Genomic DNA, 19375 nt, shown 5'->3' on the forward strand with positions numbered 1-19375 from the left:
AATATAAAGAATCTTTACCACAGCTTTCTCTTAATTTTCCATATCACTTGCCCTTGTCACATATCATGAGCCCATCTACTTGCTTACAAATGCAGTAAGAATGACAGTCTTGTCACAGTTATTATTATCTATGTAAGCAACTTCGGACTAAAATTGATTGGTATTGTGTTACCCCAACATTGTGCTGAGTTTGTGCTACAATGGCCGAGGTGTTATTTTTTGGATGAGATGTTAACTCACGTTACTTACTGCCCTCACCTTCTCCCTCACCACCATTCGCGGCTCCATACAGTTCTTCCAAGTCAAACAGTGTACTTTACGTAGCAAAGATAGAGATACAGAACTAACATTTCGGGCTTGAGGACTTCATCCAAGTATGAAAAAATATTGGCAGGCGTCTGAACAAAATGGTGGGGGGGGGGGGAGCAGGGGGAGCAACACTTCACTTGTGTATCCGCAGAAGTTATCTACTGCCTCCGGTGCTCCCTTTGGGGCCTTCTCTGCATTAGGGAGACTGGCTGCAGACTGGGAGATCACTTTGCTGAGTACCTTCGCCCTGTCCGCTCCAGTAACAGGGATCTTCAAGTGGCCAACCACTTCAATTCCGTGCCCCACTCCCATGCTCACGTCTGTCCATGGCCTCGTGTACAGTCCCATCAAGACCACCCATAAATTGGAGGTAAAACACTTTATTTTCCATCTGACCACCCTGCAACCTGATAGCATTAATACTGACTTCTCTGGTTTCCACTAGCCTACTCTCCATTCTCCATCCCTTCCCCTTTGTCTTCTTTCCTCAGCTCTCCATCTCCTTCCCTCTCCATTCACAGAGCCATCCCTCTTCTCCCCGCTTGCTGGTGTGTCATCCCTCTCTTATCCACCTATTGCCTCCTGCCTTTTGGACTGTGCTACAACCCCCCCCTCCCCTTCACCCCCTCCGCCATTTTGTTTGGGCGCCTGCTGACATTTTCTCGTACCTTGATGAAGGGCTCAAGCCCAAAACATTGGTTATGTGCCTTATCTTTGCTACATACAAGACACTGTTTGACCTGCTGAGTTTCTCCAGCATTGTGTTTTTACTAAGGTGATGTGAACTTCTGTAAAATGTTTTATTTTCTTATATTCAGTATTGTAAGTGGTCGGGACATTTAATTGGATATGATTCTGCTGGTAATAAGTCTATTGATGTTGAGTTGTTCCTAATAATTAAGGAGAACATCCTTGGGGAGGATTAAGGGTCAATGATTGAAGGAGAAATGGATAATTACTTTGGAGAGAAGTTGGTGGATTCAGTATATCTAAGGAGTCCAGACTTGCTGGATCAAGGCCTTGTTCCTATCTAACACCATTTAGAAATACAACAGAGTAACAGGCCCTTCAGGATCACACTGCCCAGTTACACCCATGTGACCAGTTAACTTACTAACCCCAGACTCTCATCTCCAACATGGATGGAGAGACATGATCGCCCACGCTGAACAGCAAGAAACCTGAACTGAACGGACCAGTTAACTTACTAATCCCAGACGTTTTGGAGGATGGGAGGAAGCCGGAGCACCAGGAAGAAAGCCTGTATTGCTCTGGATTCAGGGAGAATATGCAAACCCCTTACAGACAGAAGGAGGATCACACCCTGGTCACGGCCACTGTAATAGCAATTTGCAAGCTGCTATGGGAACCCTGATGCCCTTGTGCTCATTAAGCAGGTGGTTCCTTCAGAACCTGTTAAAATTAAAGGAAGCACAGCTTTCAAAAAAAAAATCAAAGATGGAGACACAAGATACTGCACATGCTGGAATCTGGAGTAAAACCCAATTGCCTGAGGGATTCAGCGGTCAGGCAGCATCCATGGAGACAGAGGGATGAGGGTTGAGACTCTGCATTAGGATCCTGCAACAAATAATCAATGCCACCCTGCTAGGTAACTAATCCTGGTTTTCCTTTTCTCGATATTGATGCATTTCCACTCTCTACTATTGTAATCTCAAATTCGTAGCACACTGTGATGTGAGGAACAAGTTCAGAAGGTCCAAGAAGCAATGAGTCTGAACACAAGTTGATTGCAACAAAATCCCTTTATTTGCCCTTTATTGCTACTAAATGAATACACATACTCAGGGTGAATCAGCAAAGACTGTTTATTCAAACTTGGTTCCTCCTTTTATATCCCTCCTGGTCTGGGACCCACGAAAACAGAAGTGGCGTCACTATGTACCTGCCACTAATCTGCGGGGCTCGTGTGTCTAAAGTAAGCACGATGGGTTCCCCGCGCCCTCTAGAAAGAGGCACAATAGTCCAGTTTGCCATGACTCGGCACGCAGCGCTGCATGCCTGTGATTCCTCGCCCAGGTGAGTGAGCAGTGACCTGGCCCACAGCTCTATGTGTCTGCTCGGCAGGCCGCCCTGGTGACGGTTCACAACACCGTGCTACGCGGCCGCTCAGCCCGCTACAGGAGCTTAGTTTTTAAAAACTCTGCTGAGAAACCTGAGTTCTTTGACTTCACAAATCGGAAAGGTTAGCGCCCCTACACTATTCAACATTAGTGCATTTACTCTGTTTTCTTCTGCTGCTTCTGACCAGCAAGGTCAGTGGTCATGTTGATATTCTGCATAAAAATTTTTTTCCAGTTGTTTAATTGAACACACAGCATAAGGAATTTGAGCAAGAGTCGGCTTTCTGGCATGTTGAGCCTGCTCCACTACTTAGTAATGTCATGGTCAAGCTCAGCTCAGCTCAACATACCTGCCTGTTCCCATAACCCTTTATTCCGTTATCCTTCAAAAATCAATCTCTCTGTGTTTTAAATACATTTAATAAGGCAGCCTCTACTGCTTCCTCGGACAGAGAATTCCACAGATTCACTACTTTCTGGGAGAAGCAGGTTCCTCCTCATCTCTGCTCTAAATGAGGAGAGTTTGCAGTCTTAAAAAAGTTCATCTATCCCTCAGGTTTGCTGCACAAGTTGATAGGGTGGTTGAGAAAGTGTTTGGTGTGCTAGCCTTCTAAATGTTTTAATTTTTAAACAAATTTAGACATGCAGCAAGATTCCCAATTAACTTACACCTCTGGTACGTTTCGAGCCCCTGGGGAAACCCCACACAGGGAGAATATACAAACTCCTTATAGACAGCGTGGGATTCAAATCCAGCTCCCAATTGCAGGTGCTGTCATGGCATTGTGCTTACCATCCTGTCTCATTGGCCAAGGGATTGACTTCAAGAACTTTGAGGTAATTTTGCTGCACTGTAAAACTCTGGTTAGACCACACTTGGAGTATTGCGTTCACTTCTGGTTGCCTCATTACGGGAAGGATGCAGATGTTTTGGAGGAAATTCAACAGGATGTTGCCTGGATTGGATAGCGTGTCTTATGAAACAAGATTGACAGAGCTAGGGTTTTTCTCTGGGGCAATGAAAGATGAGAGGTGATTTAATAGAGGGATGCAAGATTGTGAAGGGCTTGGAAAGGGTGAAAAGCCAACATCTTTTTCTTGGGTCAACAATAGCGAATACTGGAGGACATCTGTTTAAGTGAGTGGAGGCAAGTTTAGGGGAAATGTCAAATGTATGTTTACTTTTTGCAGAGAGTGGGGGGGGGTGTCTGAAATTCATTGTAGAGTGGGAGGTGATGGTGAAAGCTGGTAAATGGGGACGTAAAAACCTCTTAGATGGATGGAAGAAAAACAGAGGGTTATGAGTGTGAGGTAGGGATAAATTAGATTGTTGTGGAATAGGTTTACATAGGTCAGCATCATGTGCTGAAGAGCCTGTACTGTGCTGTAATGTTCTCTGATCTAAATCCATTCCCCCTAATTCTAGTCTCACCTTCCAGTCAAAACAACTTTCCTGCCTCTATCTTATCTATCACTTACAGAATTTTACGTCTTTATAAAATGCCGCTCATCCTTCTCAACTCCAATGAGTACAATCTCAGGCTACTCAGTCATAAACTAAGGGTGGGTAAATCCCAATTCTCACCTTTCCTCTCCTATCCTCCTATCCATGTCCAATTATCACCTGTATTGACCTGTACTCCTCCCCCTGCCATTTCTTCCCTTCTCCCCCAGTCTTTTAATTCAGACACATCTTTTACTCACACCTTGAAGGAGGGCTCAGGCCCGGAACATCGGTTTTATTATTTTACCTCCTGTAGACGCTGTGAGACCTGAAGAATTCCTCCAGCAATTTTGTGTGTGCTTGCTAGGTGCCTCCTTTACAGGAGCTGAAACTGATAAGAACAATTAATTGGTACCCCTATCATATCAACAAATATGTGAGGCTGAAGATCTGTGGGACAATAGCAAAGATGCTATGTTTCAAATGCTGGAATTCTGCGCTTCATTGTGATGGGTCATTTTAATCTTTTTCCAATGCATTGGAATAAAATAATTACATTGAGAGATAAGTTATCCATAAAGGGAACATTTTCTTCGATTTTCTGTGTCGTAGTGATGTGCAAACATCCAATAAGCAATGTAGTGAGAACATGCTCTACCACTTTTCCTCTCCTTGGATGTTTTAATCCAATATCTGATTGTACACATAATAATGGCTTCAAAGGCTGGGTTTCACACTGATAATCAGTGCTGGGTTAGTTAGACTGGGATTGCATAGAAATCCTGATGAACGATTTATTTATTTCCTCCTTGACTGGATGTGCTAAGGGCTGGCATTTCCTGCCCATTTCAAGTTGACCTTGAGAATGTGCATCACCTTCTTGAGTCGCTGCAGTTCTTCCAAATCTCTCGTCGTCATTGAGTTAGGAGTTCTGGGATTTCGATCCGGTAACAAATAAGGAACAGTGGGATAATTCACAAGATGGTGTGAGACTTGGAGGGGTTCCCGTACGCCAGGCATCATCAGTAGTGGAGGTTGTGGGGTTTGGCAGGTATTGTCAGTGTAGTCTGGCTGAGTCATGGCAGTGGATTTTGTGGACATTATGGTGTGCTGATTGGCAGAGGCTGGTGGGTGAGCAAGTTCAAGACCAGGAGGAGGTTATGTGTATAAAGAGTCTGGTAATTCCATTCAGCACTGACTGCAGCTGGGAAAGCACTTTCCCAACCAGTCCTTTGTGTATGCAGCTGGTTTGGTCTTTGAAATATCCATCTGCAAGTTCAGCCTGTCAGAATTAATTTGCCCCCTTTCTCTCCTAAACTCATAGTGAAGTTATCCCAGGAGCTCGATTAGCAAAGCACATTCAAGGAGAGGCAGCGAGCTCAAACAGGGCTGAGAAGAGACCAGATGGAACATAGTCCCACAGAATGCGGCTTGTGACATTTCACTCCATCCACCAACAATGCAGAAAAGAGGCAGACAGCGGATGTCCATAAATGCTCATCACGTGAAGACTGCGCTTTGTACAAGAGGCAGTGTGGACCATCTGCCCAAAGACCTCCTGCCTCCTGTCTGCACTGCCCTACACTGCTAGACCCTGCTCCACCCCCACTCTACCTCATCTCACCCTGTGGGCATGCACCATCTCTCAAACATCAGCCACATGGTGGAAAGGCCCAGTACCTTTCAGGCTTTCTCAACAGGTAAGCAGGAGAGCTAATTGACTTGCCAGAAGGGGCACGGGGTATTCACCTGACCATATCCAGCCAGGTACAACTGAGGCTGCAGTCTTCATCGAGTGAGCTGCCCTTGAAACTTCCTGTTGCACCCTGGGATCACATTGTAGTACCTCACCAGAGATGGCATCACCCACGTGCCATGTTCTGCTGAAGACCTCTGAGAAAGTGGCTGCCAAATCCGGAAAAGTGGTTTACTTTTAATCATTTGGTCCATTGGTTAAAAATGTGATCAATAAAATTACCCCTTGCCTCAAGCAAATCCTTATTTTTAATCCTTCACACTATCCCAGTTATTCCAAATCAAATGTTCCATATTCCCATTTGACATTGTGTTGAAACAGTGTCCCACTTCTCCACTAATTTTTCCCTCTAACCCAGCCATTCTAAATGAGGGCCTCCCTGAGGATGACGATACATTTAAATAAAAGCTTTGTTTTCTATTCACCTCATATCACATAAATATTCTTAATTTTTTTTTAAATGTGGGAGAGAAGTACAGAAGAAACCAAAACTTGGCTGCTTCATAGGGAAAGGGGCCCATAAACTTTGAGCTGGATGTCCTGGAGTTGTTAAATATGTTCTGGAAAGTTTTCTAAACCAATATATAGAGGTACCAATGAAAGAGGATGCAGTACTTGATCTCCTATTGAAGAACCAGGCAGGTCAGATGACAGAAGTATATGTAGACGAACATTTTGGATCCAGTGACCATAATGTCATTAGTTTCAAGTTAATTATGGATAAGGAAAGGTCTGGTCGTCGCCTTGAGGTTATAAATTGGAGAAAGGCTAACTTTGTGGAAATGAGAAAAGATGTAGAAGGAGTGGATTGGAATAAGTTGTTTTCTGGCAAGGATGTGTCCAGAAACTGGAAGGCCTTCAAGGGCGAAATTTTGAGAGTGCAGAATTTGCATGTTCCTAATAGGATTAAAGGCAAAATTAACAGGCATAGGAAACCTTGGTTCTCAAGGGATATTGGTGATCTAGTTAAGAAGAAGAGAGACGTGTATAGCAGGTATAGGCAACAAGGAACAACTAGGGTACTTGTAGAGAATAGAAAATGTAAGAAAGTACTAAAGAAAGAAATCAGAAAGGCAAAATTGAGATTTGAGGTTACTTTGGCAGATAATGAGAAGGCAAATCTGAAGGGTTTCTACAAGTATATTAAGAATAAAAGGATAGTAAGGGATAAAATTGGTTTCCTAGAGGATCAGAGTGGTCAACAATGTATGGAGCTTCACAAAATGGGGGGTGATCTTTAATAGTTTTTTTTGCATCAGTATTTACTCAGGAAAGTAGCATAGTGTATAAGGGAGAAAGGGAAACAAACAAGAGCCATGGAACAGATGGAGATTAATGAGGAGGAGGTGCTTCCTGCCTTACAGCGAATAAACATAGACAAATCACCCAGGCCAAATATTATATTCCCTCCTTCAGACCTTGAGGGAGACTAGTGTAGGAATTGCAGGGGTGAGATGCTGGAGGATTTGAGGGTAGCTCATGTTGTCCCGTTGTTTAAAAAATGCTCCAAAATTAATCCAGGTAATTATAGGCCGGTAAGCCTGAAGTCAGTAGTAGGAAAATTATTGGAAGGTGTTTTGACAGATAGGATATATAGGAATTTGGACAATCATGGGCTGATTAAGGATCATCACTATGGCTTTCTACATGGTAGGTCATTTTAAGAAATCTTATCGAGTTTTTTTGAGGAGGTTACCAAGATTATAGATGAAGGGAAGGCTGTGGATATTGTCTACATGGACTTTAGTAAGGTCTTTGACAAGGTCCCACATGGGAGGTTAGTTCAGAAGGTTATGACACTGGGTATTCAAGGAGAGTTGTAAACTGGATTTGAAAATGGCTGTGTGGGAGAAAACAGAGAGTGGTAGTGGATGGTTGCTTCTCAGGCTGAAGGCCTGTGACTAGTCGTGTGCCTCAGGGATCTATGCTGGGATCATTGTTGTTTATATCAATGATCTGAATGTGGTAAATTGGATCTGCAAGTTTGCTGATGACACAAAGATAGGAGGTGTAGAGGACAGTGAGGAAGATTTTCAAAGCTTGCAGAGGGATCTGGACCAACTGGGAGAGTGGGCCAATAAATGGCAGACGGAGTTTAATGCAGACAAGTGTGAGGAGTTGTATTTTGAAGAGCAAACCATGGTAGGACATTCAAAGTAAATGGTAGGGTACTGAGGAGTGCCAAAGTGCAAAGAGATCTGGAAATACAGATACGATGTTCCCTGAAGGAAGCGTTGCAGGTGGACAGGGTTCTAAAGAAAGGTTTTGGCATGTTAGCCTTTATAAATCGAAGTATTGAGTAGAAGAGTTGAAATGTTATATTGAAGTTGTTTAAGACATAAGTGAGCCCAAATTTGGAATGTTGTGTTCAGTTCTGGTCATCTAACTACAGAAAGGATAGCAATTAGATTGAAAGAAAGCAGATAAGATTTACTAGGATGTGGCCAGGTCTTCAGGAGTTGAGTTACAGGGAAAAAAAATCAAACAAGTTAGGACTTTATTCCTTGGAATGAAGAAGAATGAGGGGAATTTTGATAGAGGTTTACAAGGTTATGAGAGGTATAGACAAAGTGTATGCAAGTAGGCTTTTTCCACTTCAACTGGGGGAGATAAGTAAGAGAGGACATGGCTTTGGGGTGAAAGGGAAAGGTTTAGGGGAAACTTCTTTACTCAGAGAATGGTGGGAGTGTGCCATCTGACTTGATGAATTTGGTCTTGATCTTAAATTTTAAGAATAAATTGGATATACATGGATGGACGAGGTCTGGAGGGTTATGGAATGGAAGCAGGTCATTGAGACTAGCGGAATAATGGTCTGCACAGACTAGAAGGCTTGAATGGCCTATTTTCTGTGCTGTAGCATTCTATGGTTCTGAGTCCTCAACCAGCCAAACAATTTTGATAAAGGCAGACTTAAAATTTGCATGAAACCATTAGTTGAAACTTTATGCAAGAAGAAATGTTGATGAAATTTCCCAGGTGTTGAGGAATTATTCCTCAGCTGGCTAATGACAAAAAAAATATAATAAAACAAAGCTTTCGAGAATCCAAGCAATATTTCTCTCTTTAAAACTGCTGTTTTCTTGCACATGAATGCTTCCAAATCTGTGATTAACTGGGTTTTCCTGATACTTACTGACATTTTAATAGCCCTTCAACAAACAGCTCATAAGTTGTGACAGATCTAATGTGCTCTTTATAATAGAATTTGGCAGCATCCACAAGCAAAGCTAAATGCTAAGATTTTGCCTTTGAGAAATGAACCCGGATACAGTCGAAACTCATTAATATTTTATTTTTTTTCCAAAAAATGTCACCCACTGCACTGAGATATTTATTCTATTCTGACTCAACTTAAGGAATAGTCTTAGGGGAAGGCCATTCAGTCCCTCATGCCTGCACTTTGAATTCAGTCTCCTAACTTTCCATAAAGTCAATATGATGACATATCCCTTGTAGAGGATAATGCCTTGCACTGCCGAACAGTACTTTTCCCTTTTACATGTTATCCTTCACTTCTGTTTCTATTCTTGCACCAGCTTCTGTACAATGCATTGGTTGACCTGCCTGGATAGCACACAAAACTGTTTTTCACTATATCTTGGTACACAAAATATTTATTTCAAATAATATAATTATTTATATATGTATTTTTTATATGCAATGAATATGTATGTATGTGTGTATATATGTGAACTGTAGCCCAGAGAAATGCCATTTCCTCTGGTTGTATGTGTAGATTCAGATAATAATAAACCTGAACTTGAACTTAAACTTGCATTGCTACCCATTGAATTGGGAATGCCAAACAATTGGAGTTTGCTGGCACATCCACCATTGACCTTGGGGAGGTGACATCTTTATAAACTGGCATAGCCCTTATAAAGACGCACTTCCTTCAGTCAAGGCTGGGAAGGGAGACCCAGCTTTGTGGCCTGGTGACCATGAAGGGAGAGAAGGGTCCCAGCGGGAACCAGTCCTCATAAGAGGAGGAGAAATAAAAAGACAGGGACAGTGACCTGACTGACAGTTCTGATGCAGTTTCCATGTGGAGCGGAAATGCACAGCTGTCAAGGCTGAAGTTATCTGGATAAGTGCTCCTGGCCCTAAAGATTTATCCAGGTGAACGATGAACATCAGCTTCAAGTCCAAAGGTGGAGAATTTAGGCAAGGCAATTGTTGATCTAAAGATTCAAAGGGGAGGGGTACAATGGAGAGGTCGAAGGTGAATTATTCATTGTTGGAAGGTGGATATCACAAGCAAAGCCATCATCTTCCACCTCTCTTTAATCATCTCTTAAGTAGGTGGCCTAGTGACATATGCTACAACAGGAAACAGACAGATGCACTGTTGGATGGAGAAGTGGCAATTGGAGTTAAATCTGGATATGTGTGAAGTGATGCATTTCAGGAGGTTGAACTTGAAGCTGAGTATGTGGTTAATGGCAGGATTCATAGCAGGGAGATTTTGGGGATCCAAGTTCATTAATCCCTCAAGGTGGCCACACAAGTTGATAGGGTGGATAAGAAGGCATATAGTGTGTTGGCCTTCATTAGTCGGGGGATTGAGCTGAAGAGCCGTGAGGTAATGATACAGTTCCATAAACACTGATTGGACCACATGTGGAGTATTGCATTCAATTCTTGTTGTCTCATTATAGGAAGGATGCAGATGCTTTGGAGTGGGTGCAGTGGAGATTTAACAGGATGTTGCCTGGATTGGGTAACATGACTCATGAAGCAAGGTGAATGGAGCTAGGGATTTTATTTTTGGAGCGACAAAGGTTGAGAAGTGATTTCATAGAAGTACATAAGTTTACGAGGAGCTTAGAGAGGGAAGATATCTCTTTAAGGTGCATGGTGGAAAGTTTAGAAGGGACATCAGAGGTGAGTTTGTTATATAAAGAGTAGTGGGTGCCTGGAATGCATTGCCAGTGGTGGTGGTAGAGTCTGGTACAATAGGGACATTTAAAACCTCTTTGACCCATTGATGTAAGAAAAATAGAGGATTATGTGTGTCAGATGAGGAAGGATTAGATTGTTGTAGAGTAGGTTTATATAGGTGAGAACAATGCTGTGGGCTGAAGGGCCTGCACTGTGCTGATGCTCTATGACCAAAATAGACCAGTGTTGCAAGGTGGAAAGATTTACTTTCTAAAGGATATGAGCAAAGGATATTAGTTTTAAGAATAACCTGTTAAATGTTATGGTTACCATTACAGATGCTAGCTTTATAATTCCAGATTTATTTAATTGCTTGAATTGAAATTCTCCAGATGCCCCTGTGGATTGAAACTGATGACTGTGGATCATTGGTTGACCACTTGGCGAAGTACAAGGGGCCAGGATTAGGGAGACGGAGGATTCCCAAGACTGTGGCCACGATGCAAGTTACAGAGGAAACCCAGGGCAGCACTGGAGCTGCATGACCTGCAGAAGACCACAGATGCATTTGGTGAACACTTCGGCACAGGAGACGCTTCAGGCAAATTCTGTTAATGCCGTAGGGATGGAAGTGTGTTGTCTTTGTGATGAAGTGAAGTTGAGGTTGGAACCAATTTATGTGTTGAAACATCAGACGTTACACATGCTCAGTGGATGAGTGAGAGGGAGATAAATTAAATCCGCTCAAGATGACTGGAGGAAGTGACTCATTTTGGAGCCTGAAGCCCATTGACTCTTTTGAACAAAGTGTCTGGGGAGAAACAATTTTCAGCTAAGCAAGAAAGTCTGCAGATGCTGGGATCGTGTGCAATACACAAACATGCTGGAGAAACTCAGCAGGTCATGCAGCATCCAGAGGAAGTAAAGGGTAACCAATGTTTTCGGCCTGACCCCTTCATCAAGGAATAAGCAAAAACTGACCAGTGCCTGAATAAAAATATGCAGGGATGGTGAAGGAGAAGAGGAGAGGAGGGAGGAAGGAGCAGAGAGAGGTTCACAGACCAACAGGTAAGAGGTTACAAGTGGGAGGGTGAAAGAGGAAAAAGGTGAGAGGTGAGAGGGGGAGAGATTCACTCTGATCGGAGAGGCTAGAGAGAAGAAGGAAAGGAGACTGAGGGATAGGTGAAGAGAGAGACTTGGGGAGGGGTATTAACAGAAATTGGAGAAGTTGATATTAATGCTATCTGGTTGGAGAGTGCCCAGACAGAATATAAGGAGTTGGTCCTCCAATTTGCAGGTGGCCTCGGTTTGGCAGAGCATGAGGCCATGGTCACCAAGAGGTCCCCACTATTGCTGCGGACAGGCCGAAGATGCTCAACAAAACCATCTTCCAGTCTATGTCTAGTCTTTCCCATGAAAGGGAGGCCACATCATGAGCACCAGATAGAGTAAATGACCCAGCGTATTCACAAGTGAATTTTTATTTTGAGCTGGAACTCAAGTTAATCCCATGCCTTCGAGACCAGGGTATTTTGTGACTCCATTTACTCAGCGGTTAGTGGACCCGATACTAAGTCCGCCAATCCACGTGCTCATGTTTAAGATATGAACGGTAAAACAGAAACAAGCAGGGATTGAGGAGGTTTAGGGGAAGGGTGAGGAGGACATATGCCTAATGTGGTGCCCAAAAGAAACATGGAGAAGCCATGAAATTCTTGGTGTAAATTGTATTTCAGGAGACAGGCCTTGAGAATAGCACAAAGATCTTGGGGGAAGGTCATCCATCTTCCCTCTGTGAAGTGGTGACCACATCAGTTATCAGCAGCTTGGGTTCAAGTGGCCACAGTTCTGCATTTGGGTCAGGAGGGAGTTGTCCTAAAGACCTGGGCTTCAGTCAGACTGGCATTTGTCTGAATGTTAATTATAGTGGAGAGAATGGAATTGTCACAAACTGGAGCCCATGGTCACAGAGATAAAAAAAACCAAGTCTGTGGATGTTGGAAAACTGAAGCAATGCACAAAGTACTGGAGGTACTCAACGGATCAAGGCAGCATCAGCGGAGAGCAGCAGTCAGTTGACATTTCGGGCTGAAGCTCCTTCATTGCAATTCCTGATGATGGGTCTTTGGCCCGAAATGTCAACTACCTTTTATTTTCTACCGATGATGTCTGACCCCACTGTGTCCCTCCAGTACTTTGTCCGTTAGCTGATAATTATGCCTTGGAGATGCAAGATGAGAACTGAGACAACAAGGCATTGTTAGAGTGGATCCACCTTCATAACAATCATAAACTCTAAAACAAACAGAGGGACAGGAAAAGACCATTCTGCACCTCTAGTCTCTCCTCCAATTCACAATGAGATTGTGGTTGAAATGTAACTCAACTTCACACGCCTGCCTTGCCTTGGTTAGTAAAACTCATTGACCTAAATTTTAAATCAAGACCTACCAAATTGCTTCTTGATAGGGTGCCACGGTCAGCATAATGGTTAGCACAGTGCTGTTACAGCACCGCCGACCGGGTTTCGAATCAGGTGCTGTCAATAAGGAGTTGGTACGTTCTCTCAGTGTCTGCATGGGTTTTCTCTGGGAGCTCCGGTTTCCTCCCACTGTTCAAAAATTGCACTGGGGTTGGAGGTTAATTGGGTGTAATTGGGTGGTATGGGCTCATGGGCCGAAGGGCCTATTACAGTGCTGGATATCTATCTAAATTTAGAAGTGCTTCCAGACTTCTCTCTCTCTGTGATTCCCAATTCCTGGGGGCTGGTAGCAGGAAGAAGACATTTCTCTCGACTTCTAGTAACCTGGAGACCACAAATCCAGCACAGAAACTACAAAGCAAAGATGTGGAGCAGCTTCAGTGCCACATGGGAGGAGGAATCATCCTTTCTTCATGACATCAGAGAGTTGACAGCAGGCCAAACCTCAGTGTCTCCTCATGAGTTCAACCCCCTCCCCCCCACATAATGTGTGAGTCAGTTCATTCTTCAAGCAAGAGAACCAGCATGTCTGTCTCAAAGGATTCTTAACATCCTCACCCCAATGACCGCTACTGAAGACCGGAGGAAGAACTGCACCCGCACCTGCACCTCCTGTTCACAGCTCTCTGGCCCCTACCATCCTGATAGGACAGGGGAGGGTGTAGTGACGCAGCAGAGAGAGTCGTTGTCCCACAGCACCCCGTTTCTTCCCTTCTGCATCTCCACTTCCCCCTTGGAACCCGTTCACTCTAGGATCAGGCAGAAGGATGTGCAGATTTCAAGCATTCAGGCTGAGGACAGTGCTGTAGTCAAGTTGTCAAATCTATTGTCATCTGACTGTACAAGTACAACTTGACGAAACAGTGTTCTCTGTCCTTGGTGCAAAACATGCAGACACACAGCCAGACATAACACACATACAGACAAACAATACATACACAGAACAATATTTTATCCATACAAATAAATAAATAAATAGATTTTGCTTTGTACAAATGAGAGTTTTGGATAGTTCATGCAGTTCCTTTGGTCTTTCAGCATTCTCACTGCCTGTGGGAAGAAGCTGATCCTCAGCCTGGTGGTGCTGGGTCTGATACTCCTGTATCTCTTCCCTGACGGGAGCAGCTAAAAGATGCTACGTGCAGGGCAGCACAGACTCGTAGGGCTGAATTGGCCTGTTACAGTGCTGTATGTCTAAATCTTTTAGCAACCGTACCACACTGTGATGCAGCCATCAGAATGTTCTCGATAGAGCTCGTACAGAAGGTTGACATTTTTCTTTGGCTTGGCTTCGCGGACGAAGATTTATGGAGGGGGTAAAAAGTCCACGTCAGCTGCAGGCTCGTTTGTGGCTGACAAGTCCGATGCGGGACAGGCAGACACGATTGCAGCGGTTGCAGGGGAAAATTGGTTGGTTGGGGTTGGGTGTTGGGTTTTTCCTCCTTTGCCTTTTGTCAGTGAGGTGGGCTCTGCGGTCTTCTTCAAAGGAGGTTGCTGCCCGCCAAACTGTGAGGCGCCAAGATGCACGGTTTGAGGCGTTATCAGCCCACTGGCGGTGGTCAATGTGGCAGGCACCAAGAGATTTCTTTAGGCAGTCCTTGTACCTTTTCTTTGGTGCACCTCTGTCACGGTGGCCAGTGGAGAGCTCGCCATATAACACGATCTTGGGAAGGCGATGGTCCTCCATTCTGGAGACGTGACCCATCCAGCGCAGCTGGATCTTCAGCAGCGTGGACTCGATGCTGTCGACCTCTGCCATCTCGAGTACTTCGACGTTAGGGGTGTAAGCGTTCCAATGGATGTTGAGGATGGAGCGGAGACAACGCTGGTGGAAGCGTTCTAGGAGCCGTAGGTGGTGCCGGTAGAGGACCCATGATTCGGAGCCGAACAGGAGTGTGGGTATGACAACGGCTCTGTATACGCTTATCTTTGTGAGGTTTTTCAGTTGGTTGTTTTTCCAGACTTTTTTGTGTAGTCTTCCAAAGGCGCTATTTGCCTTGGCGAGTCTGTTGTCTATCTCATTGTCGATCCTTGCATCTGATGAAATGGTGCAGCCGAGATAGGTAAACTGGTTGACCGTTTTGAGTTTTATGTGCCCGATGGAGATGTGGGGGGGCTGGTAGTCATGGTGGGGAGCTGGCTGATGGAGGACCTCAGTTTTCTTCAGGCTGAAAGACCCCAACAATGAAGACGCTGTTTACATCCGGTACCGCACGGATGGCAGTCTCTTCAATCTGAGGCGCCTGCAAGCTCACACCAAGACACAAGAGAAACTTGTCCGTGAACTACTCTTTGCAGACGATGCCGCTTTAGTTGCCCAACAGAAGGTTGACATAATGGTGGTCATTATGCCAATCTTTTGTTATGTCTGTTCCTTAACAAATGGGAGGATTCTGCACTGGTAGCTGATCATTTTGCTTCACTAACCAGCTCCCTGCGCTGACCAACCTTCTATTAACCAGCTCCTTGTGTTTTCAGCCAAATTCAACCATCAGCAATCTCCTGTGTCTCCAAGATTGGGCAAACCCGGTTCCTAGATATTAGAGGATGATGGTCAAAATTGTGGTTAAAGAGGTCGATTTTAATAAAGGAAACTCGGGATAGGGAGATTTATGGAGTTCCAGAGCTTTCAGGAAGTGGCACTTTAAGGCAGCTTTTCCACTGTTACAGACTCTTCGAGTTACAGTCGTAAAGAAGCATGGAAACAGTCCTCATTCATCCATGGGACTCAGTTTTCCCATCTCTGTGGAATGGAAAGCTGTCTTTTCTGATATCCCCAAGTCGACCATTCCTGAAAATCACAATGTCCTCCAATTTCTTCCTTTCCTCTATGATCATGTGAGTGCAAAATGTTGTCATTTATTTCCAGTGCTCTTCTTCTTCAAGATTTGACAGAGGATGCACAGAAGATTAAAAGGGTTGCACTGTATGCCCTGGACGATGAAGGCAGGTGTGCCAAATGCCCTCCTTCACTGAACTGCCTCGCTGTGTTCCTGTAAACCCTCAAGACCAGAGTTTGCAACCTGTGTGGAAACTATCAGGAAAGAAGCTCTTTCTTTGCCCTTAGATCCAGTTGAAGGAATGGATTAAATTGACCCAAACTCTGGCGGTGAAGATGTTGAGACTGCCAAATGATCCAATTTTTATGAAGTGGAATTAAATAATTTTATTCTTTTTAACATGTCAAAGCTGTCTTGCGTGCATTCAGGAATACATAATGCTTTTGGGCAGAGAGTGTGCGAAGGCCTCTTTGATTTGCAATCTGATGCCATTTCACAAGCTGATTTATAAAGGGAAAGAATTTCACAGTTCACAGAGTGGAGGTATTTACTAGTGCCAAGGCGCACCATCTGGGACATATACTTCTGAAAAATGTGTTGTGTACTTGGAAAATATGTGAAACAAGAGAGAACAGGATTATGATTTTGCATTGGTGAAGCTGGAGTTATTTAAAAATTAAAACAAGGTGTTTTTTTGAACAGGAACCAATGATTCTTCATCTGGCTGGTTAACAAATCTGCTATGTACATCTTCCTGATGAATGAATGACCCAGAATTGGAGAACTGTCAGTGAGGTTTTTATATTCAAAAGGCGCGTAATTGCCTGCTCAAGTTTAAAAAAAAAGGCAAATTTACCTTTTATGCTGACAACCAAAAATGCGGATGGTGCGGTGCTTTGATGCAGTGGTGAATCGTGAGCCAGCTTCCGAAACTGAAGGAGTGCTCCACTCCTGAAAGCCCTTTTATAGGAAAAAAAAGCGATTGTAAAGACAGATATTCTCTGTCAGTAAATAGCTTCACTTACCTCCATAAAAGGTCCAAAGGAGGACTGACTGGTTGAACTCACTCCATCTCCCATCCGCCTGGGGGGGTGGGGGAGGTAATGTCAGAGGTGGAGCGAAATCACTCCACCTCCTCCGTAAAAGGATTGCTGCTGAATTCGGCTCCAAAGGGGAGAGTGGATGACATCACGATGACGCCGTCAGCCCGCGACCCAAGAGCGCAAATTTTAAAGAACCAAACAGAAAATCTGCCTGAGTCCTGAGACTGCTTGCCCAGATCTCCACTAGCGCTCGCACCTGCTCTTCAGTCACCTTCCCAGTGTGCATGTTTGACATCACGGTGGCAGGCAGCGCTACTGCACTTCTCGCCCCGCCGTCTTCAGTTTCGAAGCCAGCTCACAAATCAACACTCATAAAAGCACCGCGTCATCCGCATTTTTAGTCATCAGCATAAATGGAAAATTCACCTTTTTTAAACTTGATCGGGCGATTACATGCTTTTGTGTACAAAAACCCCTTGAGTCTACCCCCCTCCCCCAAGTGGAAGGAAGATGGAGCTAGTTCGACCAGTCAGTCCTCCTTTGGACCTTTATGGAGGTAAGTGAAGCAATTTACTGACAGAGAATATCTGTCTTTACAATCACTTTTTTTTTCACTCTAAAAAGGCCTAGTGAAGGGTTCCTGGTATACAATGTGCACCACCTTAATGGAAAATTTTGGAGATGAACTGATCTGAAACAGGAGGGGTCTCCAACTATTCCAAGGGCTGGCTCCTTTTTCAACAAGGCAAACATTTTGGTAGATATATCAGATTTGTCTTAGCCCAGTAATCCACTGCAGCTACTCACACAAGAGGGATAGTGTGCATTTGCTTTATTCCAGGGATTATTTTTCATTCTTTGACTTCCTCCTTGTGTATAATTTGTGTCTCCCTTCCCAAATCTGTCCTCGTCTCCACTATCCCACTCCTGCCCAACACTGGCTCTATTAATGCACTGCATTGAATTCAAAGCACTTCCCCACCCTTTCATTTCTGTGCACTCCTTTCATGCCTCTGTTCTTAAAAAATCTTTTCTACTTGTCAAACAACATGCTTTTGTCAAATAATTGAAAAATGTATCGAGTTTGGATATCAATTTGCAAAATTAAAAAACAAACTCACACCAATTAAATGCAGGTTGACAATTTGGGCAAACTGACATTTCAGCACAGATGAACACTATAAAAGCATTCTTTCTTGCAAACACATCGAGAACAACTGGTGTGGAATATGGACAAAGCTGAGCGAACCTGGGAAAGACTTGACTCTGCCAAATCTTAATTGACCCTAATACTGACACTGAAAACAACATCATCCAATGGCAATGAATTTAATGTGTCAAAGAGGCAAATTGAGGTACAGCACCAAAACAGACCATTCAGCCCTACAGGTCCAAAAGACTAGTCAAATGAGAAAATCGGCAGATGCTGGGGCTGTGTGCAATACTCAAAAATGCGAGAGAAACTCCGCAGGTCACAGGAATCTCGATGAAGGGCTCAGGCCCAAAACGTTGATTGCCTTTTACTTCCTGTTGATACTGCAAGACCTGCGGGGCTTCTCCAGCACTTTTGCATATTCCACACCAACCAGTTGCGCACATCCAGCAATAATCCTATATTTCTTCTTAAAGTTTTGGTTCAAATGGAAAACAAATATCCCCAAGGACTTTATGTACTTCGACTAGGATTCGATGCAGTTTAGTTATTCAATGAATAAATAACTGAATTTTCTAAATGCCTCAAAAACATGCCCTTAGAAGGAAGCTGTCAGCTTGAGCAGTGTCAACTACTTCGTAGCAGATATAAAACAAGCCTTTCACTTTTAATGGCCATTGGTCTTCCTCCACCTCTTATAACAATATTATTAAACTGGTTGCCAACGGATGGGTGTTTATGACAGCTTTGCAGGAACTCCCAAGAGTTTTAGTGGGTTTTCAAACTTTATCAATCACAACAATCAAAAGCCACAACAATGGGTGGCACAGTTAGCGTAGCGGTTAGTGCCAAGTTATTACAGTGCCCGGGATCTGGCTTCAAATCCAGCACTGTCTTTAAGGAGTTTGTACGTTCTTCCCATGACCTGTGTGGGTTTTCTCCAGATGCTCCAGTTTCCTCTTACTCTCCAAAAATGTGGGGGGTTGGAAAGTTAATTGGGCAGCACAGATTTCATGGTCTGGAAATCGGCTTCTACCATATTGTAAACAAATAAGTAGGATCTGGTTAAATCAGAATGGTCAAGGAAGAGTATGAGTCCTCCCACTGTAAGTCGATGTAAATGTGTGAAGATAATTGCATTTGGATTTCTCAAAAATGCCTTTGACGCCTCCAAAGAAGTTTCTCCTTCAATAACCCATTTGAACTGTTGTCTGATATGAAATTCTGCTCAAAATGTCTTTTTTGGGATAAAACAAAAAGAGGCACAATGGGTCGGTTTCTGTGCTGTAGACTGTATTAGACTTTCCATCTGTCTAAATGGCTTGCTTGTAAATGCAGAACTGCACAAGTTACCAAAAGACCTATCCACATGTAGACATCTTAATGTCATTAACGGTTCTGGGTCTGTGTATTGCAATGTGGGTTGCATGTATTCCTGGA

The 19375-nt window shown here is 43.8% G+C and overlaps 2 long non-coding RNA genes across 2 annotated transcripts in view; both read left to right on the forward strand.

Moving 5' to 3' along the window:
* Nucleotides 1–16550, forward strand: part of LOC138761706 (uncharacterized) — a 29698-nt gene extending 13148 nt beyond the window's left edge. Inside the window, exons 2-3 of the long non-coding RNA XR_011356440.1 lie at nt 5162–5537; nt 16442–16550. This is a non-coding gene — a long non-coding RNA (uncharacterized lncRNA). The remainder of the gene's footprint in view (nt 1–5161; nt 5538–16441) is intronic.
* A 615-nt stretch (nt 16551–17165) lies between these two features.
* LOC138761705 (uncharacterized) overlaps nt 17166–19375 on the forward strand; it is a 25245-nt gene continuing 23035 nt past the window's right edge. Inside the window, exon 1 of the long non-coding RNA XR_011356439.1 lies at nt 17166–17338. This is a non-coding gene — a long non-coding RNA (uncharacterized lncRNA). The remainder of the gene's footprint in view (nt 17339–19375) is intronic.

Source organism: Narcine bancroftii, chromosome 4 (genome assembly GCF_036971445.1).
Source record: "Narcine bancroftii isolate sNarBan1 chromosome 4, sNarBan1.hap1, whole genome shotgun sequence".
Taxonomy (NCBI): Eukaryota; Metazoa; Chordata; class Chondrichthyes; order Torpediniformes; family Narcinidae; genus Narcine; species Narcine bancroftii.